This window comes from Arachis ipaensis, chromosome B8, assembly GCF_059453495.1.
Source record: "Arachis ipaensis isolate K30076 ecotype BB chromosome B8, ASM5945349v1, whole genome shotgun sequence".
NCBI classification, from domain to species: Eukaryota; Viridiplantae; Streptophyta; class Magnoliopsida; order Fabales; family Fabaceae; genus Arachis; species Arachis ipaensis.
The window spans coordinates 28802284-28827897 of record NC_142443.1 but is presented as its reverse complement, the minus strand read 5'-3'; the positions used below and the strand labels follow the sequence as shown (position 1 = coordinate 28827897).

Sequence of the window (25614 nt, the reverse complement as noted above, 5' to 3'; positions counted from 1 at the left end):
TTTTATAATTTTCTTTAATTTTCGAAAATTCATCATATGTTCTTCATGATCTTCAAGTTGTTCTTGATGATCTTCTTTATTTGATCTTTGCATTTTCATGTTTTGTGTCTTTTCTTGTTTTTCATATGCATTTTCAATTTGTTAGTGTCTAAAGAATAAAAATTTTTTAAGTTTGGTGTCTTGCATGTCTTTATTTTCTTAAAAATTTTCAAAAATATGTTCTTGATGTTCATCATGATCTTCAAAGTGTTCTTGGTGTTCATCTTGACATTCAAAGTGTTCTTGCATATTTTTCTTGTTTTGATTCATAATTTTTATGTTTTGAGTCATTTTGTTGTTTTTCTCTTTCTTCATTGAAAATTCAAAAATCCAAAAAAATTATCTTTCCCTTATTCTTCTCATAAATTTTGAAAATTTGAATTGATTTAGTAAAAAATTTTAAAATTTAATTGTTTCTTATGGGTCAAGTCAAATTTTCAATTTAAAAATTCTATCTTTTTCAAATCTTTTTCAAAAAATCAAATCTTTTTCGTTTTTTCTTTCATATTTTTGAAAATTTCAAATTGATTTTCAAAATCTTTTTCTTATTCTTACTTCATATTTTCGAAAATCTCACTAACATTTAATGTTTTAATTCAACAATTTTTCAAGTTGTTACTTGCCTATTAAGAAAGGTTCAATCTTTGAATTTTAAAAATCATATCTTTTAGTTTTTTGTTAGTCAAATAATCAACTTTAATTTCAAAAATCAAATCTTTTTTTTTTAATTTCCTTTTCAAATCTTTTTCAAAACTTAATTTCAAAATCTTTTCTAACTGCTTATCTTTTCAAAATTGATTTTCAAATCCTTTTCAATTAACTACTTGACTTTTTGTTTGATTTTAAAAGTTTTCTATTTCAATCATATCTTTTTCAAAACCACCTAACTACTTTTCTCTCTCCAATTTTCGAAAACTACTATCCCCTTTTTCAAAAATCTTTTTAATTAATTAATTTATTTAATTTTCAATTAATTTCATTTTATCTCTCTTTTTAAATTTCGAATATTAACCAATAATTAAAATAAAAACAAAAATATTTTCCTTTTATTTTAATTTAAAAATTCGAATTCTCTCTTTCTCTCATCTCTTTCTATTTATTTTGTTTATTTACTAACACTCCTCTTCTACTCATAATTCGAACCCCCTCTTTTTCTCTGTGCTCGAATTTTTCTCTTCTCTTTCTTCCATTCTTCTCTTCTTCTACTCACATAAAGGAATCTCTATACTGTGACATAGAGGATTCCTCTTCTTTTCTGTTCTCTTATTTTTCATATGAGTAGGAACAGAGATAAAGACATTCTTATTGAAGCTGATCCTGAACCTAAAAGGACTCTTAAGAGGAAACTGAGAGAAGCTAAAGCACAACCCTCTGGAGAGGACCTGACAGAAATTTTCGAAAAAGAAGGAGACATGACCGAACCAAATAACAATGGTGGAGATGCAAGGAAGATGCTTGGTGACTTTATTGCACCCTCTTCTAACTTCTATGGAAGAAGCATCTCAATTTCTGCCATTGGAGCAAACAACTTTGAGCTTAAGCCTCAATTAGTTTCTCTAATGCAACAGAATTGCAAGTTTCATGGACTTCCATTGGAAGATCCTTATCAGTTCTTGGCTGAATTCTTGCAAATCTGTGACACTATCAAGACCAATAGAGTTGATCCCGAGGTCTACAGGCTTATCCTTTTCCCTTTTGCTATAAGAGACAAAGCTAGAACATGGTTGGATTCACAACCTAAGGAAAGCCTGAACTCTTGGGAAAAGCTGGTCAGTGCTTTCCTAGCCAAATTCTTTCCACCTCAAAAGATGAGCAAGCTTAGAGTGGAAATCCAAACCTTCAGACAGAAGGAAGGTGAGTCCCTCTATGAAGCTTGGGAAAGATATAAGCAATTGATCAAAAGGTGTCCTATTGACATGCTTCCAGAATGGAGCATCATATGTATATATTCTATGATGGTCTGTCTGAGTTGTCAAAAATGTCATTGGACCATTCTGCAGGAGAATCTCTTCATCTGAAAACCCCTGCAGAAGCTTAGAAACTCATTGAAATGGTTGCAAATAACCAGTTCATGTACACCTCTGAGAGGAGTTCTGTGAACAATGGGACGCCTCAGAAGAAGGGAGTTATTGAAATTGATACTCTGAATGCCATATTGGCTCAGAACAAAATATTGACTCAGCAAGTCAATATGATTTCTCAGAGTCTGAATGGATTGCAAGCTGCATCCAACAGTACTAAAGAAGCATATTCTGAAGAATAAGCTTATGATCCTGAGAACCCTACAATGGCAGAGGTGAATTACATGGGAGAACCCTATGGAAACACCTATAATCCTTCATGGAGAAATCATCCAAATTTCTCACGGAAGGACCAACAGAAGCTTCAACAAGGCTTCAATAATAATGGTTGAAGAAATAGGTTTAGCAATAGCAAGCCTTTTCCATCATCTTCTCAACAACAGACAGAGAATTCTGAATAGAGCCATTCTGGCCTGGCAACCATAGTCTCTGATCTATCCAAGACCACACTAAGTTTCATGAATGAAACAAGGTCCTCCATTAGAAATTTGGAGGCACAGGTGGGTCAGTTGAGTAAGAAGATTACTGAAACTCCTCCCAGTACTCTCCCAAGCAACACAGAAGAAAATCCTAAGAGAGAGTGCAAGGCCATAACCATGACCAACATGGCCGAACCTGGAGAGAGTGAAGAGGACGTGAGTCCCAGTGAGAAAAGCCTCATGGGACGTCCTCTGGACAAAAAGGAGTTTCCCTTTGAGGAACCAAGGGAATCTGAGGCTCATACAGAGACCATAGAGATTCCATTGAACTTCCTTCTGCCATTCATGAGCTCTGATGAATATTCTTCCTCTGAAGAGGATGAAGACATCACTGAAGAGCAAGTTGCTAAGTATCTAGGAGAAATCATGAAGCTGAATGCCAAGTTATTTGGTAATGAGACTTAGGAGGATGAACCCCCATTGTTCACCAATGAACTGAATGCATTAATGAGGCAGACATTACCTCAGAAGAAACCGGATCCCAAAAAATTCTTCATACCTTGTACCATAGGCACCATGACCTTTGAGAAGGCTCTGTGTGACCTGGGATCAGGGATAAACCTCATGCCCCTCTCTGTAATAGAGAAACTGGGAATCTTTGAGGTACAAGCTGCAAGAATCTCACTGGAGATGGCAGACAAATCAATGAAGCAGGCTTATGGACTAGTAGAGGACGTGCTAGTAAAGGTTGAAGGCCTTTACATCCCTGATGATTTCATAATCCTAGACACTGGGAAGGATGAGGATGAATCCATCATCCTTGGCAGACCCTTCCTAGCCACAGCAAAAGCTGTGATTGATGTTGACAGAGGAGAGTTGGTCCTTCAGTTGAATGAGGACTACCTTGTATTTAAGACTCAAGGTTCTCCTTCTGTAACCATGGAGAGGAAGCATGAAAAGCTTCTCTCAATACAGAGTCAAACAAAACCCCCACATTTAAACTCTAAGTTTGGTGTTTGGAGGCCACAACCAAACTCTAAGTTTGGTGTTGAGAGGCCCCAACCTTGCTCTGATTATCTGTGAGGCTCCATGAGAGCTCACTGTCAAGCTATTGACATTAAAGAAGCGCTTATTGGGAGGCAACCCAATGTTATTTAATTATATATATTTATTTTCCATTGCTATTTTATATTTTCTTTATGTTGATGATCATGTGAAGTCACAAAAACAACTGAAAAATCAAAAATAGAATGAAAAATAGCATTAAAAACAGCTCACCCTGGAGGAAGAGCTTACTGGCGTTTAAATGCCAGTAAGAAGCATCAGACTGGCGTTTAACGCCAGAACTAAGCATCAAGCTGGCGTTAAACACCAGAAACAAGCTACAGTCTGGTGTTTAACGCCAGAAACAAGAATCAACTTGGCATTAAACGCCAATAAAGGGAGAAAAGCTGGCGTTAAACGCCAGAAACAAGCAGCAATCTGGCGTTTAACGCCAGAAGTGCACTCTAAGGGCGTTTTACACGCCTAAATGGAGCAAGGATGATAAGTTCTTGACCCCTCAAGATCTGTGGACCCACAGGATCCCCACCTATCTCAACTCACTCTCTCTCTTCTTCACACCTTTTCATAATACTCTTTCCCAAATACCCTTCACCAATCACCTCATTCACTCTTCCCCAAAAACCCCACCTACCTCCAAATTCAAAATTCTTTCCCTCCCAAACCCAGCCCTAATACACGAAACCTAACCCTCCCCCCACCCCTATATAAACCCCTCACCACTCCTTCATTTTCACACATTACAATCACTACTTCTACCCCTTGGCCGAACCACATATCTCCCTCCATCTCCTTCATTTTCTTCTTCTTCTACTACTTTCTTTCTTCTTTTGCTCGAGGACGAGCAAACCTTTTAAGTTTGGTATGGTAAAAGTATTGCTTTTTGTTTTTTCATAACCATTAATGGCACCTAAGGCCAGAGAAACCTCAAGAAAGAGGAAAGGGAAGGCAATTGCTTCCACCTGTGAGTCATGGAAGATGGAGAGATTCATCTCAAAGGTCCATCAAGACCACTTCTATGAAGTTGTGGCCAAGAAGAAGGTAATCCCTGAGGTCCCTTTCAAACTCAAAAGGAGTGAGTATCTGGAGATCCGACATGAGATTAGAATAAGAGGATGGGAAGTTCTCTCCAATCCTATTCAACAAGTCGGAATCTTAATGGTTCAAGAGTTCTATGCAAACGCATGGATCACTAAGAACCATGATCAAAGTATGAACCCGAATCCAAAGAATTGGCTTACAATGGTTCGGGAAAAATACTTAGATTTCAGTCCGGAAAATGTAAGGTTGGCATTCAACTTGCCAATGATGCAAGAAAACGTACGCCCCTACACTAGAAGGGTCAACTTTGATCAAAGGTTGGACCAAGTCCTCATGGACATATGTGAGGAAGGAGCTCAATGGAAAATTGACTCAAGAGGCAAGCCGGTTCAATTGAGAAGGCATGACCTTAAGCCTGTGGCTAGAGGATGGTTGGAGTTCATCCAACGCTCTATCATTCCTACTAGCAACCGATCCAAAGTAACTGTGGATTGAGCCATCATGATCCATAGTATCATGATTGGGGAGGAAGTGGAAGTTCATGAGATTATACCTCAAGAACTCTACAAGGTGGCTGACAAGTCCTCCACTTTGGCAAGGTTTGCCTTTCCTCACCTCATTTGTCACCTCTACAATTCGGCTGGGATTGTCATAGAGGGAGACATCCTCATTAAAGAGGACAAGCCCATCATTAAAAAGAGGATGGAGCAAATAAGAAAGCCCACTCATGGACCTCAACAAGAGCATGAGAAAATTTCTCATCATGAAATCCCTGAGATGCCTCAAGGGATGCACTTTCCTCTACAAATCTATTGGGAGCAAATTAACACCTCCCTAGGAGAATTAAGTTACAACATGGGACAACTAAGGGTGGAGCACCAAGAGCACTCCATCATTCTCCATGAGATTAGAGAAGATCAAAGAGTCATGAGGGATGAGCAACAAAGGCAAGGAAGAGACATAGAGGAGTTCAAGCATTCCATTGGATCTTCAAGAGGAAGAACTAGCCGCCATCACTAAGGTGGACCCGTTCCTTAATCTCCTTGCTCTTATCTTTCTGTTTTTCATTTACTATGCTTTATGTTTATTTATGTTTGTGTATTATTACATGATCATTAGTATTTAAGTGTCTATGTCTTAAAGCTATGAATGTCCTATTAATCCATCACCTTTCTTAAATGAAAAATGTTTTTAATTACAAAAGAACAAGAAGTACATGATTTCGAATTCATCCTTGAAATTAGTTTAATTATTTTGATGTGGTGACAATACTTTTTATTTTCTGAATGAATGTTGTTTATGAATGTTAAAATTGTTGGCTCTTGAAAGAATGATGAAAAAGGAGAAATGTTATTGATAATCTGAAAAATCATAAAATTGATTCTTGAAGCAAGAAAAAGCAGTGAAGAACAAAGCTTGCGAAAAAAATGGCAAAAATAAAAGAAAAAGAAAGAAAAAGAAAAAGCAAGCAGAAAAAGCCAAGAGCTCTTTAAACCAAAAGGCAAGAGCAAAAAGCCAGTAACCCTTTAAACCAAAAGGTAAGGGTAAAATAAAAAGGATTCAAGGCTTTGAGCATTAATGGATAGGAGGCCCAAAGGGATAAAATCCTGGCCTAAGCGGCTAAACCAAGCTGTCCCTAACCATGTGCTTGTGGCGTGAAGGTGTCAAGCCAAAAGCTTGAGACTGAGCGGTTAAAGTCGTGATCCAAAGCAAAAAGAGTGTGCTTAAGAACCCTGGACACCTCTAATTGGGGACTCTAGCAAAGCTGAGTCACAATCTGAAAAGGTTCACCCATTTATGTGTCTGTGGCATTTATGTATCCGGTGGTAATACTGGAAAACAAAGTGCTTAGGGCCACGGCCAAGACTCATAAAGTAGCTGTGTTCAAGAATCAACATACTGAACTAGGAGAATCAATAACACTATCTAAATTCTGAGTTCCTATAGATGCCAATCATTCTGAACTTCAAAGGATAAAGTGAGATGCCAAAACTGTTCAGAGGCAAAAAGCTACTAGTCCCGCTCATCTAATTGGAGCTAAGTTTCATTGATATTTTGGAATTTATAGTATATTCTCTTCTTTTTATCCTATTTGATTTTCAGTTGCTTGGGGACAAGCAACAATTTAAGTTTGGTGTTGTGATGAGCGGATAATTTATACGCTTTTTGGCATTGTTTTTAGGTAGTTTTTAGTATGATTTAGCTGCTTTTTAGTATATTTTTATTAGTTTTCAAGCAAAATTCACATTTCTGGATTTTACTATGAGTTTGTGTGTGTTTCTGTGATTTCAGGTATTTTCTGGCTGAAATTGAGGAACCTGAGCAAAAATCTGATTCAGAGGCTGAAAAAGGACTGCAGATGCTGTTGGATTCTAACCTCCCTGGACTCGAAATGGATTTTCTAGAGCTACAGAAACCCAATTGGCGCGCTCTCAATTGCGTTGGAAAGAAGACATCCAGGGCTTTCATAAATATATAATAGTTCAGACTTTGCCCGAGTTTTGACGATGCAAACTGGCGTTCAAACACCAACTTCCTGCCCTATTCTGAAGTTAAACGCCAGAAACAGGTTACAAACCAGAGTTAAATGCCACAAACAGGCTGCAACCTGGCGTTTAACTACAAGAGAAGTCTCTACACGTGTAAAGCTCAATGCTCAGCCCAAGCACACACCAAGTGGGCCCCAAAAGTGGATTTCTGCATCATTTACTTATTTTCTGTAACCCTAGCTACTAGTTTAGTATAAAAACTACTTTTAGTAATTTATTTCACATCTTTTGATCATTTGGAGACTATCTTTGTATCACTTTTTGATCATTGATCACGTTTAGCCGTGCGGTGACAGCGCACTTGGACCATTTTCACTGAGAGGACGGACGGTAGCCATTGACAACGGTGATCCTCCAACATACAGCTTGCCATGGAAAGGGGTATGAATGATTGAATGAAGGCAGTAGGAAAGCAGAGATTCAGAAGGAGCAAAGCATCTCCATACGCTTATCTGAAATTCTCACCAATGAATTACATAAGTATTTCTATCTTATTTTATATTTTATTTATATTTTAATTATCAAAACCTCATAACCATTTGAATCTGTTTGACTGAGATTTACAAGGATGACTGGTGCACGAATTGTAAATCACACTTTTTACAACTCGTACCACTAACCAGCAAGTGCACTGGGTCGTCCAAGTAATACCTTACGTGAGTAAGGGTCGATCCCACGGAGATTGTTGGCTTGAAGCAATCTATGGTTATCTTGTAACTCTTAGTCAGGAAAACAATAAAATAATTCACTTATCAATTTTGATTGCAAGGAATAAAAGGGGCAGAACACAAATTATACTTGTATGCACTGGTGGAGAATATGTTGGAGTTTTGGAGATGCTTTGTCTTCTGGAATTCTGCTTTCCTCTATTTTCTGATTCACGCACGCACGTCCTCCTATGGCAAACTGTGTGTTGGTGGATCACCGTTATCAATGGCTACCATCCATCCTTCCAGTGATAAGGGTCCAAATGCGCTGTCACCGCACGGCTAATCATCTGCAAGTTCTCAATCGTACCAGAATAGGATTTACTATCCTTTTGCGTCTGTCACTATGCCCAGCACTCTCGAGTTTGAAGCTCGTTACAGTCATTCAATCTCTGAATCCTACTCGGAATACCACAGACAAGGTTTAGACTTTCCAGATTCTCTTGAATGCTACCATCAATCTAGCTTATACCACGAGGATTTTGATTAAGAGATCCAAGAGATATTCATTCATTCTATAGTGGAACGGAAGTGGTTGTCAGGCACGCGTTCATGGGGGAATGATGATGATTGTCACGTTCATCATATTCACATTGAAGTGCGAATGGATATCTTAGATAGGAACACGCATGTTTGAATGGAAAACAGAATTACTTGCATTAATTCATTGAGACACAGCAGAGCTCCTCACCCCCCAACAATGGAGTTTAGAGACTCATGCTGTCAAAAGGTACAAAGTTCAGATCTAAAATGTCATGAGATACAAAATAAATCTCTAAAAGTTGTTTAAATACTAAACTAGTAACCTAGGTTTATAGAAAATGAGTAAACTATGATAGATGGTGCAGAAATCCACTTCTGGGGCCCACTTGGTGTGTGCTGGGGCTGAGACTTAAGCTAATCACGTGCATAAGGCTGTTTTGGGCGTTCAACACCAGCTTTGGATCCATTTCTGGCGTTGAACTCCAACTTTTGACTTGTTTCTGGCGCTGGACGCCAGACTGCAGCATAGAACTGGCGTTGAACGCCAATTTACGTCGTCTATCCTTGAGCAAAGTATGGACTATTATATATTGCTGGAAAGCCCTAGATGTATACTTTCTAACTCAATTGGAAGCACGCCATTTGGACTTTTGTAGCTCCAGAAATTCCATTTTGAGTGCAAAGAGGTCAGAATCCAACATCAGCAGTCCTTTTTCAGCCTGAATCAGATTTTTGCTCAGCTCCCTCAATTTCAGCCAGAAAATACCTGAAATTACAGAAAAACACACAAACTCATAATAAAGTCCAGAAATATGAATTTTGCCTAGAAACTAATGAGAATAAACTAAAAACTAACTAAAATATACTAAAATCTATATGAAATTAACCCCAAAAAGCGTATAAAATACCCGCTCATCACAACACCAAACTTAAACTGTTGCTTGTCCTCAAGAAACTAGATAAATAAAATAGAATACAAATGAGTCAAGAAACAATAATATCTCAGAGTTTTTGAGTGAAGCTCAGATTCTAATTAGATGAGCGGGGCTAGTAGCTTTTTGCTTCCGAACAGTTTTGGCATCTCGCTTTATCCATTGAAGCTCAGAGTGATTGGCATCTATAGGAACTTAGAATTCAGATAGTGTTATTGATTCTCCTATTTCAGTATGATGATTCTTGAACACAGCTACTTTATGAGTCTTGGCCGTGGCCCTAAGTACTTTGTTTTCCAGTATTACCACCGGATACATAAATGCCACAGACACATAATTGGGTGAACCTTTTCAGATTGTGACTCAGCTTTGCTAAAGTCCCCAATTAGAGGTGTCCAGAGTTCTTAAGCACACTCTTCTTTTTGCTTTGGACCTTGACTTTAACCGCTAAGTCTCAAGTTTTCACTTGACACCTTCACGCCACAAGCACATGGTTAGGGACAGCTTGGTTCAGCCGCTAAGACCAGGATTTTATTCCTTTAGGCCCTCCTATCCACTGATGCTCAAAGCCTTGGATCCTTTTTATTACCCTTGCCTTTTGGTTTTAAGGACTATTGGCTTTTTGCTCTTACCTTTTGGTTTTAAGAGCTTTGGCTTTTTCTGCTTGCTTTTTTTTTTTCTGCAAGCTTTTGTTCTTTGCTGCTTTTTCTTGCTTCAAGAATCATTTTTATGATTTTTCAGATTATCAATAACATGTCTCATGTTCATCATTCTTTCAAGAGCCAACATATTTAACAGTCTTAAACATCAAATTCAAAAGACATATGCACTGTTCAAGCATTCATTCAGAAGACAGAAAGCATTGCCACCACATATAAATAATTAGAATGTTCTTATTAAAAACTCGAAAATTATTGCCTCTTATTCTAAAGAAATTCTTCTATTTTATTCATATTTGATGATGATGAGAAAATTAAATTATAGCTTAATTGGAGATAAAATCAAAAATATAGATACTAATTACTACTATATGACTCCTAAGGTAAAACTAGAATAAGAACAGTTATCACAGAGTTAAGGCTAAGATTGGAATTTAACAACCTTTGTTCTAGGGAGTGGATGTTCCTCTAATCTGCGGGGTGCTTGGTCCTTCAAGAGATAATTTCTGGCGCTTCAATTCCCTTAAGTCGCGCCCTTGCTCCTCCTGTTCTTTAATCAAATAGCAAAGAATGCTACTTTGTTCCTTCTGTTCTTTCATTATTTGTTCCATAGCTTCTTGCATCTTGGTAACTGATGTTTCAAGATACTCCCAGTATTCAGATTGAGGGATTTCTGGGAGAAATTCCTGTGTTTTCTTCTTGATGGGGTCATCCTGTGCTTGTTGTTTTTCCATTGATGCTTTGATGATTGGTCGCTCAATTGAGATATACTCAGTTATTCCAATCCTTACTCCAGCGTCCTTGCAGAGCATAGAAATCAAGCTTGGATAAGCCAACCTGGCATCTTTGGAATTTTTGTTTGCAATTTTGTAAAATTCAGTTGAAATCAGTTGATGAACTTCCACTTCTTTTCCCATCATGATGCAATGGATCATCACTGCTCTTCTAATAGTGACTTCAGAACGGTTGCTAGTGGGCAGCAGAGAATGCCCAATGAAATCCAGCTATCCTCTGGCGACTGGTTTGAGATCTTCTCTTTTGAGTTGATTTGGAACACCCTTCGTGCTGGTGGTCCACCTGGCTCCAGGGATGCATATGTCCTCTAGAATCTTATCCAGGCCCTTGTCTGTTCTCATCATTCTCCTATTGAAGGAGTCTGGATCATCTTTCAGCTGAGGTAGCTTTAAGATCTCCCTGATCTTGTCAAGGTGGGTATGAACAATCTTTCCTCTGACCAAGGTCCGATAGTCATAGATAGCAGATCCAGATAGTCTTTGCCTGTCTATATGCCACATATTAGCATAGAACTCCTGGACCATATTCCTTCCCACTTTCGTTTCAGGATTGGCTAGGATCTCCCAGTTCCTGATTCGAATTTGCTCCTGGATCTCCGGATATTCGTCTTCTTTCAGATCGAATCTGACTTCCGGGATCACTGATCTTAGACCCGTTATTTTGTAATAATGGTCTGAATGTTCTTTAGTTAAGAACTTCTCTTGATTCCAAAGTGGTTTTGAAACGCTTTCTTTCTTGCCTCTTGGAGTGGGTTGTTTTCCTTTAGGAGCCATGATCTTAGTGATCACGGATAAGCACACCAAACTTAGAGGTTTGCTTGTACTCAAGCAAAAAGAAAAGAAAGGAGAGGGAGAGAAGGAGAGCTAGGTGCAATGGTGGATGGGAGGGGAGGGAGGCCGAACCCATATTTAAAGGGAGAGGGGGTGGTTTTCGAAAAATAGGGAGAAAGATAAGATAGAAGATATGATTTTTAGAAAAAAATATGATAAGAAAAGATATGATTTAAAATTGAAAAGATATGAAAGATATTTGAAAAAGATAGATTTGGAATTTTGAAAAAGATAGTATGGAGATTTGAAAAAGATATTGCTTAGTTGAAAAGATTTTTGAATGAAAAGAGAGAGATTTGTTTTGAAAATTTTGAAAAAGAGTTGAGTTGGATTGAAAAAAAAAAAGGATTTGTGCTTATGGATTAAGATACATTTAATATTTTTAAAGAAGGGTTTTTAGAAATTAGGGATTTTAGAAATCAGGGTTCTTAACATGTTTATGCAAGAAATCATGAATTGAAACATGAAAATTAGGATTAAAATGAAAAATATGAAGAAAAAACGAATTTACCTCCTTCCCACCATCCTGGCGTTTGAACGCCCAAATACTGCTTCTCCTGGGCGTTCAACGCCCAGCTGCTGCTTATTTCTGGCGTTGAACGCCAAGAAGTCCTTTGTTACTGGGCGTTTTTCTGAACACCCAGAACGCTGTAAATCTGGCATTAAACGCCCAGATGGCTATCCTTACTGGCGTTTTCTTGCCAGTGAGCTCTTTTTCTCTGTTTTGCGTGCAGAATCCTTCTGTAACCCTATGAACTTATACAATTGACTCTTTCCCTTAGGATCAATGAACTTTATATAAACAAATAAAATCAAGAATAGGGCAAAATGCTTAGAGGAAGTGATGCCCCATGGCTGGGTTGCCTCCCAACAAGCGCTTCTTTATTGTCTTTAGCTGGACCTTGCTGAGCTTTTAATCTAGCTTCAGCCTTGAGCACTCTTGCTCAACATTGCCTTCAAGATAGTGCTTGATTCTCTGTCCATTAACAATGAACTTCTTATCAGAATCAATATCTTGAAGCTCCACATAACCATATGGTGATACACTTGTAATCACATATGGTCCCCTCCACCGGGACTTCAGTTTCCCGGGGAATAGCCTGAGTCTAGAGTTAAACAACAGAACCTTTTGTCCTGGTTCAAAGATTCTAGATGACAGCTTCCTGTCATGCCATTTTTTTTTATTTTTCTTTATAAAGCTTGGCATTTTCGAAAGCAGTGAATCTGAATTCCTCTAGTTCATTTAGCTGGAGCAATCTTTTTTTTCCAACTAATTTGGCATCAAAGTTTAGGAATCTGGTTGCCCAGTAGGCTTTATGTTCCAGTTCCACGGGCAGGTGACATGCCTTACCATACACAAGTTGGTATGGAGAGGTCCCTATAGGAGTCTTGAATGCTGTTCTGTATGCCCACAGAGCATCATCCAAGCTTCTTGCCCAATCCTTTCTACGGGTACTTACAGTCCGTTCTAGGATTCTTTTTAGCTCTCTGTTAGAGACTTCAGCTTGTCCATTAGTCTGTGGATGATATGGAGTCGCCACCTTGTGGCGAATCCCATACCGGACCATGGCAGAGTAAAGCTGTTTGTTGCAGAAGTGAGTGCCCCCATCACTGATTAGTACTCTAGGGACCCCAAACCTGCTGAAGATATATTTTTGGAGGAACTTCAGCACTGTTTTAGTATCATTGGTGGGTGTGGCAACGGCCTCTACCCATTTTGATACGTAGTCAACAGCCACCAGAATATAAGTGTTTGAGTATGATGGTGGAAAAGGTCCCATGAAGTCAATTCCCCATACGTCAAACAACTCAATCTCCAAGATTCCTTGTTGAGGCATGGCGTAACCATGAGGCAGATTACCAGCTCTTTGGCAACTGTCACAGTTACGTACGAACTCTCGGGAATCTTTATAGAGTGTGGGCCAATAGAAGCCACATTGGAGGACCTTGGTGGCTGTTCGCTCACCTCCGAAATGGCCTCCATATTGTGATCCATGGCAATGCCATAGGATCCTCTGTGCTTCTTCTCTAGGCACACATCTCTGGATTATTCCGTCTGCACATCTCTTAAAGAGATAGGGTTCATCCCACAAGTAGTACTTTGCATCAGTAACTAATTTTTTCTTTTGTTGCCTGTTGTACTCTTTGGGTATGAACCTTACAGCTTTATAGTTTGCAATGTCTGCAAACCATCGTGTTTCCTGAATAGCAAATAAATGCTCATCTGGAAAAGTCTCAGAGATCTCAGGAGAGGGGAGGGACGTCCTTTCTACTGGCTCTATCCGGGACAGATGATCAGCCACTTGGTTCTCTGTCCTTTTTCTGTCTTTTATTTCTATATCAAACTCTTGCAGAAGCAACACCCATCTTATGAGCCTGGGTTTTGAATCCTACTTTGTGAGTAGATATTTGAGAGCAGCATGGTCAGTATACACAATCACCTTTGATCCTACCAAGTATGATCTAAACTTGTCAATGGCATAAACCACTGCAAGAAATTCTTTTTCTGGGGTTGTGTAATTTTTTTGGGCATCATTTAAAACGCGGCTAGCATAATAAATGACGTGCAGAAGCTTGTCATGCCTCTACCCCAGCACTGCACTAATGGCGTGATCACTGGCATCACACATTAGCTCAAATGGTAATGTCCAGTCTGGTGCAGAAATAACTGGTGCTGTGACCAGCTTGGCTTTCAGCATTTCAAACGCCTGCAGACACTCTGTGTCAAACATAAATGGCGTGTCAGCAGCTAGCAGATTGCTCAGAAATTTTGTGATTTTTGAAAAATCCTTTATAAACCTCCTATAGAATCCTGCATGCCCCAGAAAGCTTCTGATTGCCTTAATATTGGCAGGTGGTGGTAATTTTTCAATTACCTCTATTTTTGCTTGATCCACCTCTATTCCCTTGTTTGAAATTTTATGCACAAGGACAATCCCTTCAGTCACCATAAAGTGACATTTTTTCCAGTTTAAAACCAGGTTGGTCTCTTGGCATCTTTTCAGAACTAGTTTCAGGTGATCAAGACAGGAGCTGAATGAGTCTCCATATACTGAGAAGTCATCCATGAAGACTTCCAGAAATTTTTCCACCATATCAGAGAAAATAGAGAGCATGCATCTCTGGAAGGTTACAGGCGCATTACACGGCCCAAATGGCATCCTTTTATAAGCAAACACTCCAGATGGACATGTGAATACTTTTTTCTCTTGATCCTGGGGATCTACTGCAATCTGGTTATAGCCTGAGTAGCCATCCAAAAAGCAGTAATAATCATGACCTGCCAGTCTTTCTAGCATCTGGTCTATGAATGGTAAAGGAAAATGATCCTTTCTGGTGGCTGTATTGAGCCTTCTGTAGTCAATACACATGCGCCACCCTGTAACTGTTCTTGTAAGAACCAGTTCATTCTTTTCATTATGAACCACTATCATGCCTCCTTTTTTGGGGACAACTTGAACAGGGCTCACCCAGGGGCTATCAGAAATAGGATAAATAATCCCAGCCTCCAGTAATTTGGTGACCTCTTTCTGCACCACTTCCTTCATGGCTGGATTTAGCCGCCTCTGTGGTTGAACCACTGGTTTAGCATTATCCTCCAATAAGATTTTGTGCATGCATCTAGCTGGGCTTATGCCCTTAAGGTCACCTATGGACCACCCAAGAGCTGTCTTGTGTGTCCTTAGCACTTGAATAAGTGCTTCCTCTTCCTGTGGCTTTAAATCAGAGCTTATGATCACTGGAAAAGTGTCACCTTCTCCCAGAAATGCATATTTCAGGGATGGTGGTAATGGTTTGAGCTCGGGTTTAGGAGGTTTTTCCTCTTCCAGAGGAAATTTCAGAGGCTCTTTCATTTCCTCTGAATCCTCCAAATCAGGCTGAACATCTTTGAAGATGTCTTCCAACTCTGATTCGAGACTCACAGCCATGTTGATCTCTTCCACCAAAGAGTCAATAAGATCAACTTTCATGCAGTCTTTTGATGTGTCTGGATGCTGCATGGCTTTGACAGCATTCAACTTAAACTCATCATCATTGATTCTCAGGGTTATTTCCCCTGTTGGACATCAATGAGAGTTCATCCAGTTGCTAGGAAGGGTCTTCCTAGAATGAGAGTGGCACTCTTGTGCTCCTCCATTTCCAGCACTACAAAGTTAGTGAGAAAGGCAAATGGCCCAACTCTGACAATCATGTCTTCAATCACGCCTGATGGGTATTTAATGGAGCCATCAGCAAGTTGGAGACATATCCGGGTTGGTTTAACTTCTTCAGTTAAACCAAGCTTTCTGATAGTGGATGCAGGTATTAGGTTGATGCTTGCCCCAAGATCACATAAAGCTGTCTTGGTGCAATTACCTTCTAATGTGCATGGTATCAGAAAACTCCCAGGGTCTTTAAGCTTTTCAGGAAAGCTTTTCAGAATGACTGCACTACATTCTTCAGTGAGGAGAACTCTTTCAGTTTCTCTCCAATCCTTCTTATGACTCAAGATCTCTTTCATGAACTTGGCATAAGAAGGTATTTGCTCAAGTGCCTCTGCAAATGGAATCTTTATTTCAAGAGTCCTGAGATAGTCTGCAAAGCGAGCAAATTGCTTATCCTACTCCTCTTGGCGGAGTTTTTGAGGATAAGGTATCTTGGCTTTATATTCTTCAACCTTAGTTGCTGTAAGTTTATTTCCCACAGAAGTGGTTGAAGAAGCCTTTTTAGATGGGTTGTTATCAGCACTTGTGTGTGTCTGATCCCTCACTGGCAATTGAGTGCCAGAAGTAGAAGCTGGAGTGACGTTAGACGCCAGCTCCTCATCTGTTCTTGGCATTTGAACGCTAGAACTGTGCTTCTTCTAGGTGTTCAACGCCAGATCCTTGCTTGTTTCTGGCGTTGAACGCCAGTTCTGAGCATGGTCTGGGCGTTCAGCGCCAGCCTTCCACCCAACTTCTGGCGTTTTAGTGCCAGAATTATTTTTCCCTGGACTCTTACTGTCCTCAGATGGATTTTGGGTGGTTTGCTCATTTCTTGGTTTCCTGCTGCTTTGAAGTGGGGTAGTTAGTGCTTTTCCACTTCTTAGTTGAACTGCTTGGCATTCTTCTGTTATTTATTTTGACAGCTGCTGCCTTGTTTGCTTTAATTGTACTTCCATGTTTATATTAGCCATCCTTGTCTCTTGTAGTTTATCCTTGAATTCAGCTAACTGCTTTGTTAGAAAATCCAATTGCTGATTGAATTCAGCAGCTTCCTCTGCAGGACTGAGTTCAGCAGTTACTGTTTTAGCCTCTTCTTTCATGGAAGAGTCACTGCTTAGGTACAGATGCTGATTTCTGGCAACTGTATCAATGAGCTCTTGAGCTTCTTCAATTGTCTTTCTCATGTGGATAGATCCACCAGCTGAGCAATCTAAAGAGATCTGAGCTCTTTCTGTAAGCCCATAATAGAAGATGTCTAACTGAACCCACTCTGAAAACATTTCAGAGGGGCATTTTCGTAGCATCTCTCTGTATCTCTCCCAGGCATCATAAAGAGATTCATTATCTCCTTGTTTAAAGCCTTGGATGTCCAGCCTTAGCTGTGTCATCCGTTTTGGAGGAAAGTATTGATTCAGGAATTTTTCTGTCAGCTGTTTCCATGTCCTTATGCTAGCCTTAGGTTGGTTATTTAACCATCTCTTGGCTTGGTCTTTTACAGCAAATGGAAACAGTAATAATCTGTAGACATCCTGATCTACTTCCTTATCATGTACTGTGTCAGCAATTTGTAAAAACTGTGCCAGAAACTCTGTAGGTTCTTCCTGTGGAAGACCGGAATACTGGCAGCTTTGCTGTACCATGATAATGAGCTGAGGATTCAACTCAAAGCTACTGACTCCAATGGAGGGTATGCAGATACTACTCCCATATGAAGCAGTAGAGGGGTTAGCATATGACCCCAGAGTCCTCCTGGACTGTTCATTTCCACTTAGATCCATGATGGAGAAAGGGAGATGATGTAAAATAAAAATTTTATTTTTATTTATTTATTTATTTATTTAATTATTTCGAAAATAAAATAAATTAAAATAAAATAAATAAAAATAGGTGAAGATTTTTCGAAAAAATGAGGAGAGAGAAAGTGATCAGGAAGTTTTGAAAAAGATATGATTTGAAAAAGATTTTAAATTTTTGAAAAAAAATCTGAATTTTTAAAAATAATTTTCGAAAATTTGTTTTAAAAATAGAGAGAAAAGATATTTTTTAATTTAGTGAGGAAAGAGAAAAATAATAAAATAGAACAAGATTTAAAATTTTTAGATCTAATGCTCCTTGTTTTCAAAAATTTTGGAGGGAAAACACCAAAGAACACCAAACTTAAAAATTTTAAGATCAAGACTCAAGGAAAACTCAAGAACACTTTGAAGACTCACAAGAACACAAGAACATGAAGAAGGAACACCAAACTTAAAATTTTTAGAAAACCAAACTAAAATTTTCGAAAAACAAAGAAAAATCAACCAAAAAACACCAAACTTAGAGTTTGGCACAAGATTTATTCAAAGAAAAATTATTTTTGAAAAAGATTTTAAAAATAGGATAGCCAATTACCAAGAACATAAGCACCACGCTCTAACTAATTGAGCTATAAATTTAAAGTGTTTTAACAATGTATAAATAATAAAAGACTCTAAACCAAAAAGAAAATTTTTTCCTAATCTAAGCAACAAAATAAACCGTCAGTTGTCCAAACTCAAACAATCCCCAGCAACGGCGCCAAAAACTTGGTGCACGAATTGTAAATCACACTTTTTACAACTCGTACCACTAACCAGCAAGTGCACTAGGTCGTCCAAGTAATACCTTACGTGAGTAAGGGTCGATCCCACGGAGATTGTTGGCTTGAAGCAATCTATGGTTATCTTGTAACTCTTAGTCAGGAAAACAATAAAATAATTCACTTATCAATTTTGATTGCAAGGAATAAAAGGGGCAGAACACAAATTATACTTGTATGCACTGGTGGAGAATATGTTGGAGTTTTGGAGATGCTTTGTCTTCTGGAATTCTGCTTTCCTCTGTTTTCTGATTCACGCACGCACGTCCTCCTATGGCAAACTGTGTGTTGGTGGATCACCGTTGTCAATGGTTACCATCCATCCTTCCAGTGATAAGGGTCCAAATGCGCTGTCACCGCACGGCTAATCATCTGCAAGTTCTCAATCGTACCGGAATAGGATTTACTATCCTTTTGCGTCTGTCACTACGCCCAGCACTCTCGAGTTTGAAGCTCGTCACAGTCATTCAATCCCTGAATCCTACTCAGAATACCACAGACAAGGTTTAGACTTTCCAGATTCTCTTGAATGCTGCCATCAATCTAGCTTATACCACGAGGATTCTGATTAAGAGATCCAAGAGATATTCATTCATTCTATAGTGGAACGGAAGTGGTTGTCAGGCACGCGTTCGTGGGGGAATGATGATGATTGTCACGTTCATCATATTCACATTGAAGTGCGAATGGATATCTTAGATAGGAACACGCATGTTTGAATGGAAAACAGAATTACTTGCATTAATTCATTGAGACACAGCAGAGCTCCTCACCCCCAACAATGGAGTTTAGAGACTCATGTCATCAAAAGGTACAAATTTCAGATCTAAAATGTCATGAGATACAAAATAAATCTCTAAAAGTTGTTTAAATACTAAACTAGTAACCTAGGTTTACAGAAAATGAGTAAACTATGATAGATGGTGCAGAAATCCACTTCTGGGGCCCACTTGGTGTGTGCTGGGGCTGAGACTTAAGCTAATCACGTGCATAGGGCTGTTTTGGGCGTTCAACGCCAGCTTTGGATCCATTTCTGGCGTTGAACTCCAACTTTTGACTTGTTTCTGGCGCTGGACGCCAGACTACAGCATGGAACTGGCGTCGAATGCCAGTTTACGTCGTCTATCCTTGAGCAAAGTATAGACTATTATATATTGCTGGAAAGCCCTGGATATCTACTTTCCAACTCAATTGGAAGCGTGCCATTTGGACTCCTGTAGCTCCAGAAATTCCATTTTGAGTGCAGAGAGGTCAGAATCCAACAACATCAGCAGTCCTTTTTCAGCCTGAATCAGATTTTTGCTCAGCTCCCTCAATTTTAGCCAGAAAATACCTGAAATTACAGAAAAATACACAAACTCATAGTAAAGTCCAGAAATATGAATTTTGCCTAGAAACTAATGAGAATAAACTAAAAACTAACTAAAATCTATATGAAATTAACCCCAAAAAGCGTATAAAATACCCGCTCATCAATGACCATAGCTTACTTCAAGCCGACAATCTCCGTGGGATCGACCCTTACTCACGTAAAGTTTATTACTTGGACGACCCAGTGCACTTGCTGGTTAGTTGTGCGGAGTTGTGAAAAAGAATTGAGATTATGAAAGCGCGTACCATATTTTTGGCGCCGTTGAGATCACAATTTTGTGCACCATGGGCCACCCATTGCAACGAACTAGTACCTGTCAGGACCTCTGCCATCCCCCAAAACCACTACGAAGCAAAGAAGGCAGTTTCAAAATTAGGTCTAAATTCATTGAAAATTAATTGTTGTTTGAATGGGTGTATGTCGTATTACAAGAGGGATGCAGACCTAACTGAATGCAGATTTTGTAAATCACCGAGATTCCAAGTGGAGAGAGAACAGATTGGTAAATGTCAGTTAAAGAAAGGTTCTGATGAAATGAATGCACTACTTGCCCTTGATCCCTAGGCTGAAACAATTGTATGCATCGATGAGTTCGGCTCCTCACATGACCTAGCATAGTAACAATAAGAGGGATGATAAAATCATGATGAACCTGTCACATAGAAAAGCCTGGAAGCATTTTGATCGGGTGCATCCTACATTTGCGAGCGAGTCGAGAAATGTTAGACTAGCTTTGTGCTCTGACGAATTTGCACTGAATTCTAATTTTGATAACGTGTACTCTTGTTAGCCTGTAGTCGTGACACCGTATAACATGAGTCTCGAAATGTGCATGAAGGACCCATACATGTTTCTAACTTGCATCATACCTGGTTCCAGCAATCTAAATGCGAAAATAGATGTCTTCTTGTGGTCCTTGGTGGATGAGCTTAAGGAGTTGTGGATTGATGGTGTAAAAACGTATGATATTTCGACGAAGACAAACTTCCAACTGCAGGATGCATTGATGTGGACATTAATGATTTTCCTGCATATGGCATGTTGTCAGGTTGGTTCACTCAAGGCAAAATGATATGCCTCATTTTCATGGAGGATACGAAGGCATTTTGGTTGCTGAGTGGCAATAAGAATTCATGGTTTGATTGCCATCGAAGATTCCTTGACTTTAATCATCCTTTTCGGCGCAATAGCGACTCGTTCAAAAAGAATACAACTGAACACGAAGAGGCACCCAGCAAAGTTGAATGGTAGACAAGTTTGGAATCGCGTTAGTAGAATCCCAACAATCGTCGAAAACGGGACAGATTTGAGACCTCTGGGATATGGCATAGAGCATAATTAGACTAAACAGAGTATATTTTAGGAGTTGCCTTATTTGAGAGACAACTTGGTTCGACATTGTCTTGATGTGATGCACATTGAGAAAAACGTGTTCGATAATATCATGCATGCACACAGTAATAGACGATGAGCGAAAAAAGGATAACGATAAGGCACGATTAGACTTGATGGACATTTGCAGGCGACCATATATGTAATTAAAGAGACTTGATAACGGACGGTGGGATAAACCAAAGAAGTTGTTCGCTTTAACAAATGAACAGAGGCAAAATGTTTGTAGGTGGATTAGGGGATTGAGGTTTCGTGATGGTTACGCCTCTTACTTGAACAGGTGTGTAAACAAGTCACAAGGTAGGCTTGCTAAGTTGAAGATCCACGATTGTCACGTTTTCTTAGAGTCTTTGCTTCTGGTCACGTTATGTGCAACTTCTGCATTACTATGTGGAAACCTCTCACAAAATAAGTGAATTCTTTAGGGAGTTATGTGCAACCAAACTTAGCATTAATGATCTCACAGTCATAGACAAGAACATACGCATAATACTTTGTAAGCTATAGAGGATATTCTTTTCATCCTTTTTTGACGTTATGGAACACTTAGCAGTCCACCTACCATTCAAAGCACTACTATGTGGGCTGGTCCAATTTTGGTGGATTTACCCGTTTGAAGGATGATTGGTTCATTCAAGCATATCGTGAAGAATAAGGCTCGAATTGAGGGCAACATCTGCGAAGCATTCCTAGCTAAGCAAACATCCACATTTTGCTAATTCTATTTTCAAACTCATGTTGAGTTACGTAGAACAAGGGTTGCAAGGAACGATGAGAGGGGAGAATCATCGTCGGGTGGAACAGCATACCCAATCTTTGCTCCGAAATGAGCTACAATGGGTATGGACAGTGACTATTGGTTAGAGCAGAAGAAAATCGATATTGTGCATCTGCATGTGCTGCTTAACTGTGACCAGATTTCACCGTACCTCATGTGAGTATTACAATCAGTAACATTCTAACTTCTTAATCTAATCAAAACTTCTTTATCCTATTCCATCATATAGGTTATTCCAAGAGGCAAATCCTAATACCTCATTGAACAACTTTCCACGTTGGTTTAGAGAATACATCAGCGTGCAGCTAACTGACACAACGGATTCGGAACTAGTTGCACTTAGTCGGGGATCAATGAATAAGGGCACTAGCTACTCGATGTACACTATTAATGGATATCAGTTCCATACCTTACAGTGGTCGATTGGAAAGAAAACAGATAACACTGAAGTTTGGGTTCGTGGAGATTCAAGCAGGGGTCACTCTAATTGGTTTGGTGTGTTACACAACATAATTGAATTAGAGTATTTCTGTCGCACTACGTACAAGGTGTGCGTGTTTAAATGTGAATGGTATGATCCAAGTTCGCGACAAAGAACACGAAAGCACAAGGACTACGATATCACTAAAGTTAATGTAACCATGAAATATAGGTACTACGATCCCTTTATTCTACCTCAAAATATACGATAGGTGTACTTTTTCCCTTATCCGGATTCATGCAAGTCTAGTTGGGTTGTTGTGGTTAAGATAAAGGCAAGAGGCCGGATTGAGTTTGATGATAGGACAGAAGGTCAAGAACCTTGCCAGATTGATGACACAACTCCTTCGAAAACGGTGTTTGATATCGGTGAGGTGATTACCCTTAGCTCGTCCTCAATGGACAACAGGACGATGATCTTCAAGAAGAAGAAGAGGTCGATGTGGACAAAGAAGAGGAAGACGAGTTCGATGATCAGGAAACTATCTCAGAAGACGAGGACGGTGAATCAGAGGAAGAAGATGATGAATCTGAATATGGTTCATGTAAATATAGTTCTATGATATGTATATTTCTTTACCAAACTTTGAGAAGCATGTAATGTAATTAACATTGTTTCAGATATATCAATTACTATCATTTCGTAATTTTACGTTGTATGCTTGATATTTCACTTCATGTTTAAAGCACTGTTTCAATTATGCTTGTTACATATTAACGATAAAAATGGACGGAAAATGACTATTTTAAAAAAAAAAAAAAACTTCCGTCGACATTACTATCAAAATTTTATTGATAGTATTTTTTAGAAAAAAAAAATTCATAAAACTTTCTGTCAGTATTTCCGTCGAATTAATCCGACGGTAAAATAGCGCAGATACTTATAATATGGCACCAACGTTACAGTCGGATTTATCCGACGGTAACTTTTAACAGATTATGTTATATATTCTGTCACTAAATTCGACGAAAATTAGCGTCAAACTCTAAAATCCGCCGATAAATATTTTCTGGTAAAATTTATACCGTCATATTTATTCCACCGTTAAATCTAACAATAAATTTGTTACCGTCGAATTTATCTAAAAAATTGTCAATAAATCCGACGGTACTTGACGACTTTTTTATATTGCTTCTGTGAGAAAAACATAGCATCTTCAAATGAATCTCTAGTTAAAAATTCTACCTATCTCCTGGTATTAGTAGGCTTGTAAAAGGCCAAACTAGTATCATAATCGGGAGATGAATCATAACAACCTTTCAAGTAAACTTGGATTTTATGCCTCATAGTGCCTATGCTATATGCATCCTCATGATTTTCATCAGCTACTCAATTACAATTCTGTTTTAGGAAATAACTGCATTAACTACTTTATTTTCTGTTACGGTAGTTATACTGTTGTGCTTTTCTTATTAGTTAGGATGAGATGCTAACTGCTTTCCTTATCTCTTACACACTTTCTTTAGGAAAAATACATTGAAAATAAAACCTCAAATTAATCCCACCTACAAATCAAAGCATTCATCATAATGGTAAATTCGTAAGAACAAAGCTGCGGTTATATATTAAATATTTAAAATTATCATTTCATCCCTATATATCTTCTCTATTTCTTCTTTGCTTCTCTTCTCTTTTGTTATCTATTTTAAAAGGTACTAAATTAACCAACTATGTTAAGTGCACATGTACAATAAAATCAGACATTAAAATTAATTATTAATATAAAATAAAAAAATTTTAAGGAACCATTATTTTTATTAAAATTTGGCCAGTATTTAACCAGTAAAAAAAATAAATAATCTCATACTATTAGATATAACCTCACACCATTAAAAATATTAATGATGACTAATTAATTACTACAAATTACAAAATCTCGTAGCTCCCTAACACTCCTCTATAAAATATATATTACTAAAAATAACTTTAACAACATATATATTTATACATAAATATAATAATTATTTTAATAGTTAAATTTAATATATAAATAACATTTTTATAAATAAAATTCTATAAATATGTTTTATCTTTGTGTTGTTTCTCAAAACTAATCGATTTGATTTGAACTAAGTTAATTATTAACAAGAATTTATTCTGTAAAACAATTATAATTACATAATTATTATATTTAATATTATTTAATTATTTTAACCGTAATTAGTAAACACAAAACAAAAACACTTTGGATGATTTTAAGTTTATTTATATAGCTCCCAAACATTTTTGAAATAAATCATATCATATAATTTTGCATTGCAAAGTTGTTAGTGTCAAATTCAATTTCGAAACTTAAACAGATAACAAGTAGATAAAACAAATAGAGAGTACATAGTTCTATCACCAAGTTATTTAATTTTGCACCCGAAAAAAGCTGCGGTATATATATCCCCAAAAACTGGAATAATAAGGGTGGATATAAATATAACAAACGCACTCAGCATATGGAAAACAACTTACGTGCTTTGTTTGCATGTGCATCATGCTTTTCATGCACGCAAGAACTGTACCAGTGTGTGTAGTGTTCATAATCATACATGTCTAGTGGGTATAGCTGGCTAGAATATTATTTAGGGATTCGGTTCTTCTAAAGTTATGTAGTCATTTTAAAAAAGAAAGTGAGTTAATTTACACTATAAATTACTTTTGGATTAAGATAGTGAAGCTCATAAATAATAAATATTACAAATTTAAAAGTAATTAAAATATTATTTTATTATTTTACTAAGAAAAAGTCTAACGAACTAGTATTTTTATTAAAATTTGGTCAGCACTTAATCATCAAAAGAAAAGTAAATAATTCTACATCATTAAATGTAATATCACATCATTAAAAATACTAATAATAACTAATTAATAGCTACAAATTACAAAATATGCTGAGCTAGGACTTTTTTTAACTAATATTGTTATTTTAAAAGATCTTTTTTCTATTTTACATTAAAGGAGAAGTCTAGTTTTGAATAATGATAAAATGAATATGTTGAGCTAGCATATGCATATGATATTTTTCAACGGTAACATAAGTTAATAATAGTACAAATATTTTCTTTGGGATTAAGTGGTGGTGTGCGAAAAAGTCAAAGGAAACCTACCTGGTAATAATGATGATGATAATGGTGTGGTGGGAGATTTTTCCCTGCTGATTAAGTTGTATGGTAGTAATATATACCATCAGTCACCAAATATAGGT

General features: G+C 37.9%; 1 non-coding gene across 1 annotated transcript; it reads right to left on the bottom strand.

The window, feature by feature from the left end:
* Window positions 1-1853: 1853 nt before the first annotated feature.
* Window positions 1854-1961, bottom strand: LOC148547548 (small nucleolar RNA R71). The gene has a single exon (XR_015897317.1). It is a non-coding gene; the product is annotated as a small nucleolar RNA R71 (small nucleolar RNA).
* Between the last annotated feature and the right edge of the window lie 23653 nt (window positions 1962-25614).